The sequence below is a fragment of the Zingiber officinale genome, chromosome 1A (genome assembly GCF_018446385.1).
Source record: "Zingiber officinale cultivar Zhangliang chromosome 1A, Zo_v1.1, whole genome shotgun sequence".
Classification (NCBI taxonomy): Eukaryota; Viridiplantae; Streptophyta; class Magnoliopsida; order Zingiberales; family Zingiberaceae; genus Zingiber; species Zingiber officinale.
The window spans coordinates 149,204,883-149,227,551 of record NC_055987.1 but is presented as its reverse complement, the minus strand read 5'-3'; the positions used below and the strand labels follow the sequence as shown (position 1 = coordinate 149,227,551).

Here is a 22,669-nt window from a genome sequence, read left to right as displayed (position 1 = left end):
AGCCAACGGCTACTTTCCAGCACCAACGGTCATTTATCAGTCGACTGCTAAAACTAGCAGTCGACTGGTGCAGTCGACTGCTAAAACTTGCAGTCGACTGATCCACACCGACCGAACGAACAGAATCATTCTGTTCACGTCCAGTCAACTGTGCAGTCGACTGCACCAGTCGACTGCTAAAACATGCAGTCAACTGCTACAGTACTGCTGTAGTAACGCTACAGTACTGCTACGGTGACGCTACATTATTGCTACAGTACTGCTACAGTAAACCCTAAAACTTTTGCTTTTACTCCGAGTACAATCTCTCGTGCACTCGTACCCTCACCCTTACAACTCTTTTGACGCTTCCTTTGCAGCTTTAACAGAACCTTCAAGCATACTTTCTTTGGCTCTAGTCCCTCGGATGCATTCAAGCCTGCAGCTCTTCCCCAATGCCATCCTTCGCGTATGCCTCGAAATTGCTTCCCTCGGCCCTTATCCTCGCTGCCTTGTCCACGGTCCCTCGGATGCTTCATCCTTCACCGGACCCGAAGCCATCAACCTGAGTCGCATGTGTATCCTGCGAACCTACACAACTCAAATACACATATCAGATACAAGGGTGAACCTAACTTAAACTCTTTGACACACACATCAAAACTATGATCGTACCGATCAAAACCTAGGTCGATTGCACCAACACAGGCTTCCTCTCCGTCTTCTCATCCCTCGAACGTCGTGTACGTTCTTCTCATCCACCGGTGTACTCTTCCGTAGCTCTTTCGTCCCTCGGACGCACCGAGCCCATCAGCTCTCTTCCGTGTCATCTTTCTCGCTAGCTGTGTCTTCCGCTTTACTTCTTATGCTCCTAAGCTCCTGCACACTTAGACACAAGGATCAAAATCAAACATGACCTAACCTAATTTGGTTGATCACATCAAAACAACCACGAGGTCCAACATAGCCTACTTGGTGAGCCGCTCAATTTGTAAGGCCTGATTGTTATTCCTGCTTCTCTCCACATTTAGCACCCGCTCGGAGCCCATTAGCTGCTCAGAGCTCCTTTCCAAGTCGGCCTTCAACTGAGCCACCTTCGCTGTCAACTACTCAAGGTGAGCCAAGATGCTTCCGGATGTCTACCCAAGGTGCGCAGCTATTGCACCTCGTGCTCCAAAAAGGCTAACCTCTAGCACATGGCCAGGCTTTCGACCCAGAACTACAATATAATAAATTGAGTGCTGATGGGAAATACGCAGGCAAATATAATGATAATATACATAGACGAGTGGACTTCTGAGTATGTCCATCCGCGAGCTCCTCAAGTGAAATAGTCGCCACATGGGCCTGAGCATCAGCCCATACTTATGTCAGTAGTCCTTGAATTCTAATTTGGTGTTCGAGAGAGCATGGCTCGACGTCGTCGGAATGGCACCACTCGTCCATTGGTAGGTAGATGATGGTCGTTATGTGTCTCCGGTCACTCGGGCCTAATGGCTCAGAGGTAGCCTGGTCTATGGACTTTGGCAAACGGGAGGAGTGGATAGTAGACACTTGGGCGGCCAACAAGGAAGACTAGGGTGGCATATACACTACGGGCGGCGTGTATATGGTCCCGTACGGTAGTGCAGAGAGCGAAGGTGTTTGGTCGCGAATGACAGAGGAGTGAGAACCGCGGTAGTCCCCTGTTCGAGAAAGGCGGGAGATGAAATCTCACCCTGCTCAAACGACAGACGCAAGGCAACATGGGCGGGAGTCTGCAATGCAAAGGTATCTGAATGGGACAAACCTTCCCCTCGATGCCTCTTGCATCATCGGATTAAGAGCTCGCCTGAGGTTGCTGACTATGAGGGCACCGCGATCAGCAATAGTGAAGGCCGCTCAGGAGAGAGTTTAGCTGTGGCCGCCATGGCATTACTAGCTACCGTCTGGCTTCCTCCTGCCTCACTAATCACAATGTCATCAGTCGGATCATCAGATTGGTTGACCAGTTGTAAGCCACGACTCTCCAACTTGTCAACGCCCGTAGCGTTAATTGTCGCATTAACGAGCCTGCTTTTGCTGCTCAATCATGCCCTCAACATGATTTGAGCTGCAAAAAAGGAAGAGAAATCAGTTAGATTCAAAGATGGGGAGAAGAAAGAATATACCTAAGGTAACGGGCAGCCGCGTACGGATCGGGCTTAGCCCGAACACATATAAGACACTCTCTAACAGTAGCCGGTGGATATGATATTTCTGACCGACCAGACTGGAGGCTGCTTGGAGGTAGTCCGATCAGCTTCGATATCTCCTGAGAGATAGAGGCTTCATCACTTCCATCTATCAGTCGGTCGGAAAGTCGGGTCGAGCGGGAAAATGAATGAAAAAATAATGCTCTCTCCAATTCTTATTAGAGGACGCCATTTTGTCAAAAAAGGCGGCGCCCACTCGGGCTTGAAAGAGAAAGGCCCCCGGCTCAGACAACTTGGGATAGTAAAAATAATGGAACACCCTATGTACCAAAGGAATGTCATGCAGACGGAATAGCACGACCACACCGTACAGCAACCTAAAGGAGTTGGCCACTAGTTGGTGCAGGGAGATATGGAAATATTTACACACGGCAGAGAAGAAAGGGTGAACGGGAAAGCGGAGACCGGCACAGAATTGGTCTTTAAAGAAGGGTAAAAATTCGTTGAGAGGCAAATGGGGCCAGTCATAAGCAGAAGGGATGACGATTTGATAATCAGAAGAAAATTGATAGGAAAGTTTCATTTGATCTATTTCATCGCCGTTGAACTTAAACTCAGTAGAAGTATACCACAACCCAGAAACGGATGCAGAAGGTTGAGGAGACGCTGCCATAGAAAACAGAAAAGGAAGAAGATCAACGACGCGGTGAGAGAAGGAAAAAAAGAAAGCTTACTAAGAAAGATCACCGGCGATGAAGAGGAAGAAGGGAATTGGTAGATCATGTACGCAAAGGAGAAAGGCGATGAAGTAGGGGGATGATGACAAATAAGGTCTTATAAACCTAGTAGATGGTCACTTTGAGACGTCTGATCAAGGATTACAGAAATTGAAGTCGAGATCTAACCGTGGAATTTGAAACGGGGCTTGTCACATCAATCGTGGATATCCGCCTATCACATCAAGTGTGCGGCGGCAAAGATCGAGACACGTGGCAGCTGGCGACAAGGAAGCATTAATGAGGCTTAATTAAAAGGCATGGGTAGCATGCTGAGCCATAATGACCAAAGATTTGTACAGTCTTCCAAAAATTGAGAGGACGTCAGTAACCAATAAAAGGCGTGAGTCCAAGGGAATGACAAGAAGTGGAAAAATTATTAAGTGTCGTCACCAACTATCCCAATCGATACAGATCTCTGCCTAAGAAATAGTTGAGTGGCAGCTCTAAACTCAAGACAATAAGTGATAGCCGAGCGACAGCTCTAAACTCGGGTCAATGGAAGATAGCCAAGCGACGGCTCTAAACTCAAGTCGGTAAGATAAAGTAGGACAACAACTATGAAGATGATGTGAGCAGATCAGCTGCCCTATAACAGATAATGCCCGATCACAAGGATGCCACTGAAGACATTGCTCGTCCAATTAGTCGAACTTACAACCTCTTTCGACTAGACTTGAGAGAAAGGCTTGTGATGCGACAATAAAGGGGGCCCACCGAGCATGGGTCAAGGGCGGAGACAATAGCTAGCAGGGAGGTTAAAGTCAAGGAGGTCAACGCTAGAGAACCAACGGGCTCACCAAAAATGGGTCGAGCAAAAGTAGACGTCAACTGCCAATTAGGCTCGAAGTGTTCGACTGGCTAACAAGTTAATCAAAGCAGATCGCTCGTCTAGCTAGGATCACTATAGCAATAACATCAGATTCTCATTACTACTCAAAGGAATGCTAAGGCGACCAGAACTCTTGTCTGATTGGACGCGAAACAATCTACTGGACCAAGATACTACAGAGAAGAGCGGTGGAGATCGACTGGGCAGTGATTCTCGACCGAGCGACTCCCCCGCTCGACCAAACAGTGGGACCCCTCCCATAACTTGTAATATCCCTCTTGGAGATAATGTCACTGACAATAGGGCAAGGTCAACAGGCAAATTGTACAACAGAAGTTTCTACTGTCATGTCAGATATTTACATGCTTTGTTGAGATATAGTATCAGAAACACTTTTCTGATATATCTTTTCATAGGACGGCTTGGAAAATGTGTTCGCACCTCGAGGAGTGTGCACGTCACCTACTATAGCACTATATAAAGGGGGTCCATGCACCGGCAGAGATATGTGCTATCTATTATTTGCACTTGTACTTTCACTACTACTACGTTGCTCTGCCTTCTTTCTACTATTCCGATGACTGACTTGAACATCGGAGGGTCAGCACCGAGGACCTCTTCCCTGGCCTGACACTGACATTCTGTGTGTTGCAAATCGGAGTGGAGTCTTCACGGGGTCAACAGAGGAGCCACATACCTAGCTAGCCTTCTTCATGATTTTCGGATAGGATCACTAGTCAAGTATCCAATCAACCTTGACCTATTTGACTCTTTTGGTCAACTTTTGACCGTCAATATCTCATATGGATAATTGCACCTACAATCTCCATACATTGTCAAATATCAAGACTCAAATTTGAGCCAATTCAAAATTAGTCAACCTGATTAATTTTGACCAGGGAAAATTATACCAACACATTAATTTTTATTTGGGTTGATTTGAATGTGATGAATGTGTTTAAGTTTATTAGTGAATTAAAACTTTTTGACGTCATCGTCAGTAAATTTTAGCCAAACTCATAGTCACTAATGATCTTAAATTTATCAAATTTGATTCAAATCAAAATTATTATATTTATCAAACACTATCTATTATATTCTTGAGACTCTCATTAGTATAATTGTATCCTTGTTTTTTTTTATTTCATCCCATATTTTAATTTGTTGTGAGATTTTAAAATTTTTTAAAGAGAAAAATAATATTTTAAAAATTCATTATGACGTAACTCATTTTTTGAAATTATACTAATGAGAGTAATTATATTTTAAAAATCGAATAAACGATCGAGTAAAACACGTGACAAATGAGATCCATTGAAATTTAACTATTTGCACAATCTGACAAACGAGTACTCAAAGAAATAGAGTGCTTAATTTTGCATTATTAATATGACACAAATCAAAATCAAGTAATTATCATCCGTTCAGTAGCTGATCCACACTACAATAGGAATTCTTCGCATCAACTTAAATTCAGTGTTACAAAAATTAAAGAATCCAAAAGTAAATTTACGAACTTGGATCCACAAATTTACAGGTAAACATTGCCAATACCACTGTCATATATTTTCTATGTACAGATTGAGGGGTACAAAATAGTTCTGCGCGATGCCATAGTTTCTTTGTTGTACAAGTGTTACAAAGTTCGTTGAGATTCTTACTATCTTTGTCGAGGATGGGGTTGGTCTAGAGAAGAACTGCTCGAGTGAGAAGATGATTCTACGCTTTCAAGCATCTCCACTTGTGTAGGGAGTAGTTTGAGGAAGCTACCTTGAATATGTGGACTTGGAATTGATGTTGAATCCATGTCTGTGCAACCAACGCATCAACCAAATTGCTATCCAAATAAATTAATTTGGAAAACAAAAAAGAGGAAAAAAATCATTACCAAACAAGGATTTAATTGTTGGCCTCTTTGACTTATTACTCTTTTTCTTCAGCTCAGTTGTACAAAAACGATTAGGAAGTTATAGATTATACGTCGAACAATCCATGGAATAGTATAAGATCTTACTGCTCTATCTAATTAAATTAGACAAGCAACTAAATGAGAAAGAGGACCAACCGACGCCTGGAACTTGATGGTCATTTACGATTTCAAAATTTTTATAAGTATAGCCCACAAAGTTGACATCCTTCGACGGAAGCATCTGTATAATGAGAAGGAATACAATGAATGTCACAATTAAACTTCAACAAAATATAGTCAAACTATTATCATATTAGCAAGATAACAATGATAAGTTAAGCTACAGGTAAATGGTATAGTTCATAGACACAGCACCAAAGAGACCAACATGAAGCATTAGACTTCCATGACAATAAATTTATCAAAAACAATATTGTTGATTCAAAGAAAAAAGTTGGGATCTTTTTAGAGGCTCCAACCCAAGTAAAATTGAAAAATAAAACTAAACGAACGGGTAACAAATATTAATCACTCGTCTAAGATGATTCAACAATTTTAGAAATAAATTGTCTCTGATTTGCAAATACAAAATCATACCAAACTATATATATATATATATATATATATATATATATATATATATATATATATATATATATAAAAGAGAGAGAGAGAGAGAGAGAGAGAGAGAGTATCAATTATCAAATAAGAAGTTATAACCCATGGACACCTAGAAATAAACCTTTGACATTGAGAATAGGACAATTAGAAAATTTAATTACAAATTCAAAGTGCAAATTTGAAATTGATTCCCTATTTGCATCATTCTCCTCCACTAAGGAAACTAGAATTCGCATCATTCTCCTCCACTGAGGAAACTAGACTTCTAACGAGTTGTCAACTTCTTTTATTGGGTTGTTGTTTCTAAGCATACGGAACAATAGCTTCACTAACTCTGTTTAACAATGTTTTTTTCATTATCTTTCCACTTTGTACGTCCCATCTAGTAAGAAATTGATTTGTTTCATGTATTTTTTGTCATCACTTCTAACAAATAAGAAAATTTTTGAGCTTAGATGGGGCAAAGATGATGTTCACATCAGCATAATATTTGCAAGGCGTGAAAGTAGTAACATTGATAGAATTTGCAAAGAGAGCACTCATGACAAAGTCAATAGATTCATGTTCGAATGCTTTCAACAATTTAACATATTCTCCAACTTGAAAATTGAGCTTTTGGTTTGATAGATAGAAACAAATAACGAAACTAATTCAGTTAATTGATAAACATTAAAGTCACAGGTAACAATAACACGAAATATATCAATAAAGCCTTAATTGATTTTCAAATTTTTAGGTTGATGCTTTGCACTTCTAGTTCATGATGTTCGTTTTGTTCAATTTTCTCTTGGCTTCTTGTATCATGCATAAGTTATAATTTATTAGCCTAAATCCAACATCATGTTTATGAATTTTTGAAAGGGGTCAAATGAATGAGAGGTTCTAAATTTATATCATCTATTGGTTCATCTAAGATGTCACTGGAGGACTCTTATAAAATGTTATATATCATAGTTTTGTCTAAAGTTGCATTAACAAGTGGTTCATCATGTTGTTACGAAGCTCTTCTAAAATGTCGTTAGAGAAATTTGCTTGGATTGAGTTGTCAAAAGATGATTTTTTAACTGAACTCTTTATTTTCAATTAAAGTTTTTTGATTGTGAGTGAACTAGATGTTAGCTCTGAGTTTGATTCACTTAAGGAAGATTAATTTATATTAACATACTTATTATCTCTTAAAATGTGGGGCATACATTTTCATCAATTCTTGTTTCATTTCAAGCTAATATATGATGGATTCTGCTCATCATGTAATAATGATTCTTGATACTTTGCCAAAATTCTTTGTAAATCCTATAAGTTTGTTGTTAGCAAATTGTGTTCCTTCATATGAGGGCAACTTATATGAGTCACAATAGTTTTTCAATGTCATCTAACCAATTTAGAATCTATTAAAGTTTGACATCCATCAAAACTAAGTCTATCATGTCCAAGCCTACGTCAATTATGATTTTTAGGAAAATAATTTGATTATTTTCTAGATATGGATAATTGGATTATGTGCGAGTGTGCATGTCATTCATGGAGTTCTAAGTGTAAAAATAATTATTTGGATGGTTCGTTCTGAGAACCTTAGATTGACCATGCATCATGCTAACTTTCATTCTGAAAAAAAATTGTAATAATAAACCATAAACTACCTTTCTCCACGGGCCAGACTTTGAAGAAGTTTGAACTGGCACTGATGTCTGCATCAAGATATAATGACACATGTCATTTGAAGTATGCAAAAGGGATAAATTGATATATGTTTTCAAATAAATGACGTCGTGTTTTTGTTGTCACATTTAGCATAATTTAAGAGTCAAATGAGCAACCTGGTACAAGAACTACCCCTCTTTTTCCAAAAACATCTAAGCAAATCTATCTGCTGGGCATAGATTCTCAATACTGATTCCTTGGTCATTGGCATCTAAGTTAAGAGTTGCAGGGCTTTTCTTTGTTAACAAACAAGAACAAAGCCCTACATTTCAAAGAGTACTCCATCATTTAGAGGTTGTTAAGGTTAACAACACAAGTTTCCAAGTGTAGATTTTTCATGAAAAGTTGTAGTGAAGAAGCAAAGGTGAAAAATATCAGAAAAACAAAGGTAAGGACCGCCAAAGAAATTGGAGAAATTAACAAAAACTTAAGCAGGCAAGCATCAGAATACTACAAGATACATTGGAAAAAATAATTACGTCTTAGACCAAAGTAAAGTTTTCCTATTTCATACGAATTAACACTAAGGAACTCAATGCCTTGCACAAAGTAGAGTTTCCCTATTGCATATGGATTAACACTAAGGAACTCAGAATTGTTTGAGATTTGTCATACCTCCTCAAACTTATCAAAATTCTGAGTATCCAGCTCATCATTAACCTCCGGCTTAAAAGCAGCTTCCATTTGGTACAGTCACTCCCATTGGATGCCTTTAAACCATGGGTGTGCCTGCAATTGACGATCTCATAACAAATTCTGCATACATTTTATGAACTTGCAGCCAAAAACATCTCAAGCAACAAGTACACAGACCTTTATTTCATGGGCACCTTTTGTACCAAGTCTATGCTCTACATTACAGAGAAGTCTGCTTACAAGATCTTTAGCTTCTGCAGAAAGTTTTGCCTCTTCAGGGAACTTTAAGTGGTTTCTCCAATTTACAATCTGCAAGTCAGAAGTGAGCAACTATGACATACGCTAAAGTGACAATGCTTCTCATCATTTTTTTTGGGTGGTGGTGGTGGTGGTTGGGAGAGGGAGGAGGGAGGGGCAGTAGAGAGAGAGAGAGAGAGAGAGAGAGAGAGAGAGAGAGAGAGGATATTATGACTTTGCCCATCCACTACAAACCCACACAGATACGGCTACTAAATATCTAACTGGGATAGCCATGCCATTATGTCTACAGCAACCACCACATGTTACAATAGGTACCATTCCACCCCTGTTGCAAAACTGAAACACCAAGTTGCATATCATCGGGATTGAGTTTAATGCTCACATATAACCCCACTAGCTGCAATTTTAAGGAAAAAAAAAATACATCAAATCAGGAACCAGAAAACAAGGCCCTTATTGGAGTGTTCTTATCTCTCATTAACTAAAATTTAGTGTTATATAAGGCCACAAATAACGACTCCTATTGAATAAAGGAGATTAACATATTTCTTAGTAGTTGTACCACCAAAAAGTACGTGATAAAATATCACGTAGACATGAATCCGTCCTTAAGATATGAGGGTGGACAGAAGACACGCATCTCAGGATGAAAGCTCAAAACAGATAGGAGGACATTATTCTTTCTACCTTAAGATCTGGCTTTAGCTAAGACAGAACAAAAAGTAGAAAAAATTTCTTAAGCATAAAAGCTCAAGAATAAACCAGAGATCAAGAATTAGATCGTTCATTTCAAAAAACTATAGCATGGAAAAAGCTGCAAATTTCCATGACACTTGACAAACCTTTCTACATGTGGACATTGGATCTTCAGAATAAAATGGTGGATAGCCCACAAGCATCTCGTACATAATTGCTCCAAGTGACCACCTAATGCAGAATGTAATCAAAACAATTAACCAAGAAATGTAACCACAACAAAGAAAACTTTAGAATCAAACCAGTCACACTCCATTCCATATCCTTTCTTGAGAAGAACTTCAGGAGCAATATAATCAGGTGTCCCAACAATTGAGTAAGCCTAAACACAGTAAAGAACTTGCAACTAAAAGATAATATGCTAACATAAAAAAATTACAGAAGTCCCTGTTATTCTCTAACAAACATGGAAACTAGTGGCAAGCCCCACAATTCAAGAACCAAACATAGAGGAGAATTACTCTGCAAGACTACAATATGCCTGTACTTGGTATACTAATAGCATGGTAGAGTGAGTCAAATATGTATAAAGAAATACAATGATTCCAATTATATCTAATTAGCGACTCTGAATGTTACCAGCATCCATCTATTCTTTTGCCAATGTTGTGGTTGCTCCTGTTGAGTACATCTTGGAGCAGGAGAAACACTAGACCGCCTATCATCCAAATTTCTTCCTGGTTGATATTCAGGTTCATTAAGATTTGGAAAACTACTACTATCCAGAGGTTTACACAACCCAAAATCAGAAAGCTGCATATGTCCATGTCGGTCAAACAATAGGTTATTGGGTTTGATGTCCCTACGAAGATAAATCTATGGTTCAGCAACTAAGTGTTGTTTATAAAAAAGAGCATGCACACAACTGGTTGTATTAATGATTCAGATTGTTACGTGTAGAGGGGAGATGCTGCCGGATTTATCCTCTAGCTGAGACTCCTCTGGGGCATGACACATTTACTTAACTACATGCTTACACTTATATAGGGATTCTAACTAAAGCCCAGTACAATCCCGGACAGGTCGCATTATAGAATTTACCCAAGTTCTAATGTCATTAAGTAAAGAAGTAAATCTAAAAAGTCCGGTTAAAGGGATACCCTCTGTCATAGAGCCCCCGGGTCATGCAGTCGTTAGATTACACAAATAACTTTCTAATATTAATTTGGGAGAAACCCACTAGATTCCAATTAGCTTTCCTTATAGGGAATAGCACTCAATTTCAAAGGCGATACCATAGAAAGTAAGGAATATCCTCTGTTACAAGTTCCTCAGTTAAATAGACTATAGTATCTCCTCTACACGATGAATAAAACTCTACATCTATATGAATTAACCTCACACATATTTCGTCAAATACATACAAAGCACAATACGCATAGAACATGATATAAATATATCATTGCACAAGAAAATGTCCAAATACATAGTTTATACATTAATATTAAATCACAACTACTTTTTGCATCCAAGCTCTTGAGATCTATTCTTTGCAAAGGATTTGTATAAAAAAGACAAGAAATTAAACAATATACAAATCAATAAAAAAGATAAAGAGAGGAGAAAGCTTATCAATGAGTCATCGATCTTCTTACTTGCAATCTTTGCTCAAGAGGTGGACAGATCATTCGGATGAGCAAAGATGGAAGATCTAGAGCTCCCTCAAGGGGGAGAACCCTTCTCCAAGGAATGGGGGCAGAGTCCCAAATCATACATGAGTGAAAAGGGGAGAAAATATCCTTTTATAGCACTATTCATAACCCTTGCCTAGGTCGTGTCATAGCTGCACCTTTTGGCAGGGCTAGAGCATGAATGGGCTTGGGAAAGGAGGCACAGTTGTGTGATTTCTCATGGCCGTGTGTCAAGACCATGTCTCACTTGTAGAGCCTTTTAACACATCTTAACATGGTTTTCTCAGATTTAAGTCTAAATCAAAATTGTATATCTTGAAGTTATCTATATTTTGGTATCTTGAACATCCCAGAACTATAATCGAACAGAAAGTTATGATCATTTTACTTTTAGTGTATAATGTAGAAAATTGTAGAATTTGACGTGATCATGCATCAAGACCATGCCTCAATTGTGGAGACTTTTAGCAAATCTAAACATGGTTTTCTCTAGTTTAATTCTGAAGAAAAGTTATATATCTTGAAGTTATTTACATTTTAGTATCTTGAATATAATGAATAAAAACTCCAACTGAACAGAAAGTTATGACCGTTTACTTTTGATATGCAGTGCTTAAAAAGATATGGCCATGTTAAAAAGACACGATCGTGCCTAAAAGATATGGCCAGGCCGTGTGAAACATTGGTTTGTGCCATATTTTCATACGATCGTGCCTCATAAGCATGTCTGAGGTATTTTGGTGGCTCTAGGCTCCATTTAAGCTCTATTTTTTCTCCAAATCACATCTTGTCAATGAACATAAGCAAATAGCATATCTTCATACAAAATAGCATGAAAGTATAATATAATAATAAAATAGAGTATAACAAACATAGATTATATTCATGAAATACAAGTAGATATGCATTAAAAACTACCTAGAAACATTTATAACTATGTACATCACTTCCCTTGCCTAACCTCTAATTAGGGTTAATTACTCGGTAGACTTCTCACCCTTCCTTAATCTCTAGTTAGTACTTTCCTTGCCTAACCTTCAGTTAGAACTAGTCATTCGGCAGACTTCTCACCCTTACCTAATCTCTAGTTAGGACTTCCCCTTGTATAACCTCAGTTAAGACTTATCATTGTCTAACCTTCAGTTAGGGTTTTCCCTTGTCTAATCTCAGTTATGACTTTTCATTGCCTAACATCTAATTAGGACTTTCTCAGTCAAGTATCTAGTCCTTCCTTGATCTACTTGACTTTTCTCTCACATATTATCAAACATCAAAACTCAAGCTCAAGGCAATCCGAGATTAGTCAATTTGGTCAACCTTGACCCGAGAACGATTACACCAACAAAGAAGTCCAATAGGAAGTTGGGTTGGAAGTTCAATAGGAAGTTAGCAAGTGGAAAGTTTAAGTGAGTTACGGTTGACTAGACACTTGATGGTTGGAAGTCCAACAAACACTTGGTAAAGAAGCGAAGACTAAGTCGATCAAAGCTGACTAAACACTTAACATCAGATATGAAGTTCAAGTTGATTGATAAAGTGTATTGATTGATAAATGGACTCTAAAGCTTGAAATAGAAGTTTGAGGGATTTTTTTAGGATTGCTACAATAATTAGGGTTGCTATATTGTCGGGGGTTTTCTGCTATAGTATTTTTGCTATAATAGCAACCAATTGATGAGTTTGGTCAATCGGACACTCGAATTGTAGTAGCAAATGGAAGATTCAATAATCGACTGAAAACTCAACTGGCTGCCTATCAGTTGATTGATGAGTTTAAATAATCAACTGATAACACTGGAGCAACTAATAGAAGGTTCAAAAATCGATTGAAAACTTGACTGGTTGTCTATTAGTCAATTGATGCATTTGGCAATCTACTGATGGTGGTCAAATTGAGTTGGAAAGAGTTGTTCTACAAGTGCAATGGTTGGATTTGACAAAGTAGTCGATTGATAGGTAAAATCAGTCTATTTATATGAAGAAATCAAGCCGACAATAATATTATAAAAGAGAGTTTCAAGGATGTTTGAAGATGTTGGTTCTTGAGGGTTTAAGGATGTAGTATTATTGCATTTATGGACCAACATGAGACATTTTAAAACAACCAACAATAATCAAAAGTGAGATTCTTATAAAATAGTTACTTTCTTTGTATTTTCTTTTATGTATTCCTATCCTTGTTGTATTGGTTGTAAGAAATAGATTGTAAGAGTTCTCCATCTCTGGAAAGTATCTAAGAAGGAGAAGGTTCAGTAGTGATAGTTCGTTAGGACTAGACTTTAGATGTAGCAATACTGTGAGATTGTGAATCAAGTAAATCAATCGCATTTGTATTGTATTATCAATTTGCTTTAAGTTTCTACTGCACAATCAATTCAATGTGAAAGGAGCTATTCATACCACTCTATATCGCATTGGTCCTAATAGTTTTATGTCACTTATAACCACCCATAAAGAAATCATTAGTGAAACCAACTAGATTTTGACAATAGTCATAAACTATAGATGAGATGGAGCATAATGAAATGAAGAAAGATATAGCATAATGAAATGAAGAACCAAGAAAACAAAAAAAAAAAAATCTTATGTCACAAGCTGAACACTAAAGAAATCCGTAATTGAACATGATCAAAATATGAAATTCATTATGGTTAATAGGGAAAAGGAATATTAGCCTCCATCGAGAAGGAAGATCTTGACACATGAGCAGAGGTGCAATCAGGCACTTGACTGAGCTCAATTTCTTCTTTTGAGACTGCTACTACCTTTGGCCCCTAACTAGTTGGAATAGGAGGTGACCTTTGAATCATAGAATTATTCAAAGAAATCATCATAGGTCAGTGATCCGGTTCTAGATCAAGGGATAGGATGACTCAATGTGGTTGAGTATTTCTAGTTGACTAGATATCGATTGGTTCAACTTTCTTTCGGTTGGACTTTTCGAGTCGAGTTTTGATAGATTGACTGCCTTATAGTCAGGCTTCACATGATTGGCTGCCTTTAGATTAGGCTTCAATAGATTAACTACCTTCAGGTCAGCACTTGAGATACTGAGTAGAAAGGGAGTCTTTCATAAAGGGTTTGCGAAAGAAACTATTAGGAGAATTGTTGAGTTAGGACTCAGTGTAGCTACTCCGACGCTTAAGTCAAACATTAGAGAAAAAGGTGATGAAAATAAAGAAAAGTAAAGAGAGTCATAAGTTATGAGATTGATTATCTGGATGTTGTAGCCTGTTACCTTTAAATAGAAAGCGAAAGGGTGATGTTGGTTCACAAAGAGCATACCTCTTCCCTTCCTTGCCGAGATAACCTCTCTTGGTAATTGGTGTCTTAACTGTCATATCACTTGATGATTAATGCTTCAATAATAGTCTGGAATTAACTTAAACTAGGCTTGATTTGAATCAAGCACATTTTGACTTTGACCTGAAATTCAGCATGACTGTTGACTTGATTATGCCATATAGGAACAACTATCTCCACTGCATCACAAGCTTACCCACCAAGACTAATAAAAAAAGATAGGAGTCTGACTGCCTGAACTGTGTGGAGTTAATTTTGTTTGTAGGAGAAGAGTGAGAAAAAGCCATGTGGTCCATTGTGAATGCTAAGTCAATACACTTCTTCTTGTGAATCTATAGCACAAAAGTTGAAGAGACAGTAGTATAAATAAGTTAAAACCATTGATTTGCCAAATCACGTATACGACACACATACAAATCAACATAATGCTTTCAGGCAATAGTCTGATCTCTTTTTACTTCCCTGATTTCCTATAGGAAATTTTATATTTTGGTGGTATGTAGAAACAACGACTTGGAATGAATTGATATATGATATTCTAAGGATCAGACTATAGGAAGAAGAAGTGTCCACCATTGTAAAGATAGCAGTTTGAGTCCATCGCAAGGGATCATCGCTTAGGGATAATGGTAGAGTAATTTGGTCAAATGGCTGTATCTCATGCTCGATAAATCTAAAGAGAGCAGTAGCCATGGGTTGAAGCTTCTCAAAATCAATTTATATCTAATTAAAAGCATCCTTATATAAGGCTTTGACTAAGCTTTCTATATCAATAAATACTCAAGCCACATCATAATTGGCTATAATAACTTAGACTACCAAAGCATCATCGTAAGGGATGACCACTCCTTCTAAATCTCCAAGCCCAAAACTTATCAGGGGACTTTCTCCTTGTCCCCTTCTAGTGCAGACTCCGTAACATTCAAGTCTTTAACCATGACTTTTTCTTGCTCGATTCGAGTCTCCATCTATTGTCTCCCCTGAAATCATATTTATCGCACCTTGGTGAGGAGTATTATTCCTCGGGACTTCTTTCCGAGTATTATGGTGTTGGTTGGTTTTTAAGATTGACTCAATGTTCTTACTGATTGTCGACTCCTCGGCTAATATCGTGACTCATCTGGCCTAGAGAATTTAGTCATAGATTAATGGGGTGATGAGTGTGGGGATCTAATATCTTCGCACTAATGATGCTTTATTGCTTGGCATATTTCCCTTGCAAGATGATGGCATTTGTTATGGAATGATCAGGTATTTGATGATAGGCACATAAGTGAGCAAATCTTTCTATAAGTTGTCAGTTTTGGTCATCAGGCAATATTGGGACCTCATCCACTATTTGGACAATTTCTTTCTTGGTGCATTCTGGAATATAGTTGAGAATTTGATGAGGTTGTTGGTTGCTACTCGGAAAGCCTAGAGGTTCCATTGTACAAAAATTTTGTACAAAGGTCTGAACCTTTTCCTAGCTACCATGTGTTCTTTTAAATTAAATTTTGGATCGCCTGCGGAACTTAACACGTTTGATCCAAAACTTAATCTATTTATTCTTTTAGGTTTTGACTTGGATCTCCTGCGGAACTTAACACGTTCGATCCAAATCACCTAAGTTATTAATTCCATTAAATATTAATTTCCATAATTGGTTCCCAGTACTGACGTGGCGAGGCACATGGCCTTCTTGGATATGGGAGCAACTACCACTGACTAGACAAAACCTTTTATAGAAAGATAATATTTAATTTCCTAAAATAACTTTAGGTTAACCAAAAGGAACAATCAAATCACAAGGAAAAGAAGAAAACATAAGAACACTACATCGAAAATAAATTCGAAATACTAGAATCGTAAGCATCTTGTATTTGGTATTATTTCCAAAAATAACTAGTATGATGCGGAAAGGAAAAATACTAGTTATACCTTTTAGAAAGACCTCTTGATCTTCTACCGTATTCCTCTTCTAACCTCGGACGTTGTGTGGGCAACGATCTTCCGAGATGAGAACCACCAAGCACCTTCTTCTTCCTTCTAGGTTTCGGCCACCAAAATTCTCCAAGAGAAGTAGAGGTCCGGCCACCACCACCAAGCTCCAAGGGATGCAAGAAATAAAACCTCCTTTCTCTCTTTCTTCTCCTAGCTAGAACCGGCCACCATCAAGAGCTCCAAGAGGGATTGCCGCCGGCCACAAGAAGAAGAGAAGAGGAAGAAGCTAGGGCCGGCCACCAAGGAGGAAAAGAGAGGAAGAATATAATAGAGTTGTTCACACTGAAGCCTTCTCTACCCCCTCTTTTATAATCCTTGGTCTTGGCAAATAAGGAAATTTAATTAAAAACTTCCTTAATTATTTTGCCATGAAAAAGAAAAATTTATTTAATTAAAAATAATTTCCTTTTTACAAATACAATGGCCGGCCACTCCATTCCACAAATCAAGGAAATTTTAATTCACACAAGAATTAAAACTTCCTAATTTGCTTTCGGAAATTTATAAAAATTTCTCAAATAATTTTTCCCTTCATGGTGGTTAATAAAAAGGAATTTTTATAAATTAAAATATTTCTTTTAAACATGTGGATAAAAAGAAAGTTATCTCTAAAAATTAAAATCTCTTTTAATCTACAAATAAGGAAAGATATCAAATCTTTTCTTAATCTTTTGTAGAAACTTATAAAAGAGAATATTTAATTTTAAACTCTCTTTTAAATCATGAACATGATTAAAATTGAAAGTTTTCTTAAAATTTAAAATCCTCCTTTAATCAACAAATAAGGAAAGATTTCAAATTTTAAACTCTCTTTTAAACATGTAGATGATTTACAAATAAGGAAAGTTTTTACCAAAAATTAAAACCATCCTTTTAATCTACAAATAAGGAAAGAGATTAATCTCTTCTCTTAATCTTTTGTAGAAAGTTATAAAAGGAAATTTTTAATTTTTAAACTCTCTTTTAAAATCATGATATCCACATAAGAAATAATTTTAATAAAAATTCTTTTTAATATTTTAGTGGCCGGCCACCTAAGCTTGGGACCCAAGCTTTGGCCGGCCACCTACATGGCTCATCCACTTGGACTTGGCCGGCCCTAGCTTGGGTTCCAAGCTAGTTTGGCCGGCCCCATTGGATGGGTAAGAAGGTGGGTATGCGGTGGGTATAAATCTCTATATACTAGAGGCTACGATAGGGACCGAGAGGAGGAATTGGTTTTGGTCTCCCGATGAAATTAAGCATCCCGTGTGCGCCCCGAACACACAACTTAATTTCATCAATAATAATTCATTCCACTAAAGAACTATTATTGAACTACCGCACCAATCCCAAATTACATTTTTGGGCTCCTTCTTATTATGAGTGTGTTAGTCTCCCTGTGTTTAAGATAACAAATGTCCACTAATTAAGTATGTCACGCCCCAGAGAAGTCCCTGTCCGAGAAAATTTCGGTAGCATCTCCCCTGTACGGTGGACAATCTGAAACTTTTCTACATCTCACAAATACCTCAGCCACAGGCGGCTGGAATAATAACAACAAAATAAAACATCACCACGCAGTTATATATAATCAAACAAAGTAGTAATACTCTGACTCAAAAACCACCCTACTCAACTACACTCGTAAAGCTCAAAACCGACGAACTCACCTCTTCTGCCATCCAGGCAGGCACGTAGTAAAAAAAACACATCGAATAAAAAAATCCATCATCATCACAAAAATCCATACAACAACCAAGTATCCAAACAAACCAAGTCCACCCATAATCAATAAATGCAAAACAAAACTAAACAATATATAAACCATCGAGGTCTGCAGAGATCTAGCACTACGTGCTGTGGGGACTAGCGACTGGAACTCCCTCCGGACAGCATCAACCTGAAAATAACAACAATGGAGGCGGGGTGAGTCCAACACTCAGCAGGTACAATTGATATACAAAGTAGGGAAATAACACCTAGCACTAATCATGCGTACAGTCTCCTGATAAGAAAGATAAAAATGCATCTGAAGTAAACAGGAGAATACTGTACTAACCAGGTCCTGAGTATAAGGTCAAACAGTCCGAGGGATAAGGAAATCCTGTATGCATGTCAAACATAGGTATCCAAACAATATGCAGCATATAAATGCAGCAAACACAAGCACAAGCAATAAATGCATCATGCATATGATGCCAATGATGCGTCCTGGTCACCCCTGACGCCAGTCGATCATCTCACACAATAGTGAGGCCGAGTGGGTAGGGCTGTGACAACCGTGCACTCTGTCGTCACTACTCCTGATGAGTGACCGAGTGGACGGGATGCTGTCGGAGTACACCTATCCTCCTACCCCAAATCATAAATGGGGGAGCACAATGCTCTCAACTCCCGGTACACAGTGACGGGGAGGAATCCCTGTCGGATAACACGTTGTGTCTCACTACTCATGAGTGGACCAACGGTGCCTAACAGAGTCCCTGCTGCAACACACTCTGCCTGAATCGACCACTAACCCATGAGTGGTGGTGTGTGCAGATCCATGTAACTGGCGATGTGCTCAACAATAATGGAGCGGACTATCGCACAGCATGCAATCATGCAAATGGTGCATGGCAATAACCATAAAAACATCCTGACCTAATCCATATATATAGAAAAGTGCACCCTAGGTCAACGGATCATATCGAATCAAAGGTACACAGAAGGTATAAAAACCTAGGTCCTGAACATGGTGAAGCATGGTATATCACTACCCCCTATAAGCATGTATAAACAAATCAAGTATACATGGGATGCAAATCAAGCAATCAATCAATCATGTATCAGATAATGGGTAGTGACTAACCGAAAGAAATAAAGGACATAATTAATGCAACTTGTTAAATTCACTACTATGTATATCAAATGACAGAAATCAAAAGTACCCGCCTCCAATAAAATGGTCCAAATCTGACTCCGAGATACTCGTCTCGCGTCAAGGTCCTGTATATTAAACATAAGGTCTAGTTTAGCTAATTCTATCATACCACAATTAGTCAAATTAAATTCTAATCCAATTTAAGAAGTTCTAAATTGGATCCAACTAATTCATCCAACAAAATTAATGAACCCTAATTAAATAAAATCAGTGAGTCCACTAGGGTTAGTTCCTTAACCCTAATCATAACATGAGATTAAAAATCTAAAGCTAATCCAATCTACCAATCTCCAACATATACCTAATCAATATACACGAAGCTCAAAAACCCTAAACCTTATCTCAAATTTTTCCGATGCCTCAGTGCTGCTCAAATCCTGAAGAACTTACTGTCGAGACTCGGAGAATCTGCTGTGAGAAATCAGGGACAAATACCACTGTTATCAGCCAACAATCCAACATAAGATCCCAAATCCACAATCATACATATTACCTCTTCCCTCCTACTGCCTGTGATGACCTAGGATCCGTCAAAGTTACTGCTAGCACTTGACGGCTGGCCGACCAATGCTAGGGCACAAGGACAGTGGCGAAAGGGCACTGCTGTGCTGATTTCGTGCGAGAGGAGCTAAGGTAGAAGCAAGAGACCTGCTCTGCTCGGCGATCAGAGATAGGGCTCGGCCAGCGGCACCGCAGGTGGTGACGCCGTCGGGTGGGTGTCGCGGCTGAGGCTAGAGCCCGGTGGACCTGGTGGCCGGCGCTCGAAGAAAAGGAGAAGGAAAGGCCGGCTACCGGTGTTAGGCTGAGGAGGAGCGGCGTCGGCGGGGCACTAGGGAAGAAAAAGAGAAGAGAAGGGATTTGCCACAAACCTTATGCCACGGCTGAGGAGAGGGACGAAACCTTCTCTTGGTCCCGGCCTTGTGCACGAGAGAAGAAAGGGGAACCGTCGGGGCCGGCGGTTGTTGCTCCGGCGGTTAAGGCTCGGAGGTGTCGGCCGCAAGGGGGAGAAGGTCGCGCGGGAGAGAAAGGGAACAGTGAAGAATTCGGCGAAAACAAAATAAAAAGAAAAAGAAAAGAATATAAATAAATTCAACTTTTCCTCATTAAAACGGGGTAACCTAAACAGGCTTTTCCGGAACCTCGTTTTATCCCCGAAAACTCGTCCATACAAGCTCCGAAAAATTCCAGAAAAATTACCAAAAATTCTGGAAAAATCGCTTATTAATATTCGCCTATTTTCCGGTATTTTACAAAGTAAGTTACTAACAACTCACTTAATTAATATCTAGCTCCAAGAGTAGTACCACTCAACTTCATCGTCATGTCGGACTAAGTCCACCTGCAGGGTTTAACATGACAATCCTTATGAGCTCCTCTTGGGGACATTCTCAACCTAGATCACTAGGACACAGTTTCCTTCTATAATCAACAATACACACTATAAGTGATATCATTTCCCAACTTATCGGGCTTATTGATTCATCGAACTAAATCTCACCCATTGATAAATTAAAAAAATAAATATCAAATATATGTGCTTGTTATTATATTAGGATTAAGAGCACACACTTCCATAATAACTGAGGTCTTTGTTTCTTTATAAAGTCAGTATAAAAGAAACGACCTCTAATGGTCCTACTCAAGACACTCTAAGTGTACTAGTGTAATTATATAGTTAAGATAAACTAATACCTAATTACACTATGACCTTCCAATGGTTTGTTCCTTTCCATTATGGTCGTGAGCTACTGTTTATAATTTATAAGGTACTGATAACATAATCTTCTGTGTGTGACACCACACACCATGTTATCTACAATATAAATTAATTGAACAACTACATTTATCATAAATGTAGACATTTGACCAATGTGATTCTTATTTCTAGATAAATGTTTATACCAAAAGCTAGGCTTTTAGTATACACTCTAACAGAGGTACCTTATTCCTAGGAGGCGGATGAGGAGCCCTCCTTTCTTGCTAAATAATAATTGGTATTGGCATGTTAACATCACTCTTCTGAGCGAGTTGAGCTTCTTCCATATTAATGTACTTCTCGGCTCATCCCAAAAGATTATTATAGTTAATTGGAGACTTGTTTACCAAAGATATGAAGAATTATCCCTTTAATAATCCTTGGGATAATGTGCTGTTATAGACTTCTAAGGTGGCAACAACTACATTTAAGGCAACTCAGTTGAAGCATTGGATGCACTCCCTTAGAGTCTCTAAGTTCTTTTGCTTCCTTGCAAAGAGGTTGAGAGAAGCCTTAAGGTATCTCTTATTGTTGGAAAAGTAATGCAAGAAACTAATACTAAGACCTTCAAATGAGTAGATAGAACTGGATTGGAGTCGATTAAACTACCTCTGTGCTAGCCTAGAGAGAGTCGTCAAGAGAATATTTCATTTAACGTTGTCAGTATACTAATGTAATAAAGAAACATTTTCAAATTGGCATAAGTGATCCTCAAGATATGAAGACCCAATATATTCTTTGAGTTGTAGGAGTCGAAAATGATGTGACAGTTCTTCAACTAGTATGTTTTGAGAAAAAGGGGTATCTTAGTGTTTTTTCTCTTAGCAAATAAGGGTGTCATGCCACTGTTAGGATTTCTTTGAGATGTTTCCCTAGCTATCAATTCTTGAGACTGTTCTTCTTGTTAGAATGATGTCTTACCGAGTATTATGATGGGAGTCGGAGGTATTTTAGTACGAATTGGAGGTACTCTGGAAGGAATTAGCGGTACGCCAGCAGGAATTGGAGGTACTTCAGTTGAGGCTAGAGTTAGCATTGTATTACGGTGCATTATTTCTTCTATAGTGGTGGCAACAAGTTGATTCAACTCCTCTCTAGTCAAGGCAATAGTTTCAACTTGACCTCTTCACTATCATAGTCTTAGCTTTCTAGTTTTTTTTATGATGTCTTCCATCTCAACGTCTCAACTCAGATAGTTTTCCATAGACGATGTCAATTTGATTCAGTCTGAGATAAAGGGATGGGATGACTCAACAAAAGTAACAATGACCTAGTATTTCCTGTTGACTAGATAATAATTGGTTTAGCATTCTTCGGGTCGGGCGCTCTAAGTCAGGTTTTGATAGACCAATTGTCTTATGGTTGGGCTTCACAAGACTGACAGTCTTCGGGCTTCAATCGATTGTCTGCCTTTAGGTCAGCACTTGGGATACTAAATAAAAAATG

General features: G+C 38.5%; 1 pseudogene; it reads right to left on the bottom strand.

Annotated features, from left to right (window-relative positions):
- Window positions 1–5,256: 5,256 nt before the first annotated feature.
- LOC122004926 overlaps window positions 5,257–22,669 on the bottom strand; it is a 59,950-nt pseudogene continuing 42,537 nt past the window's right edge.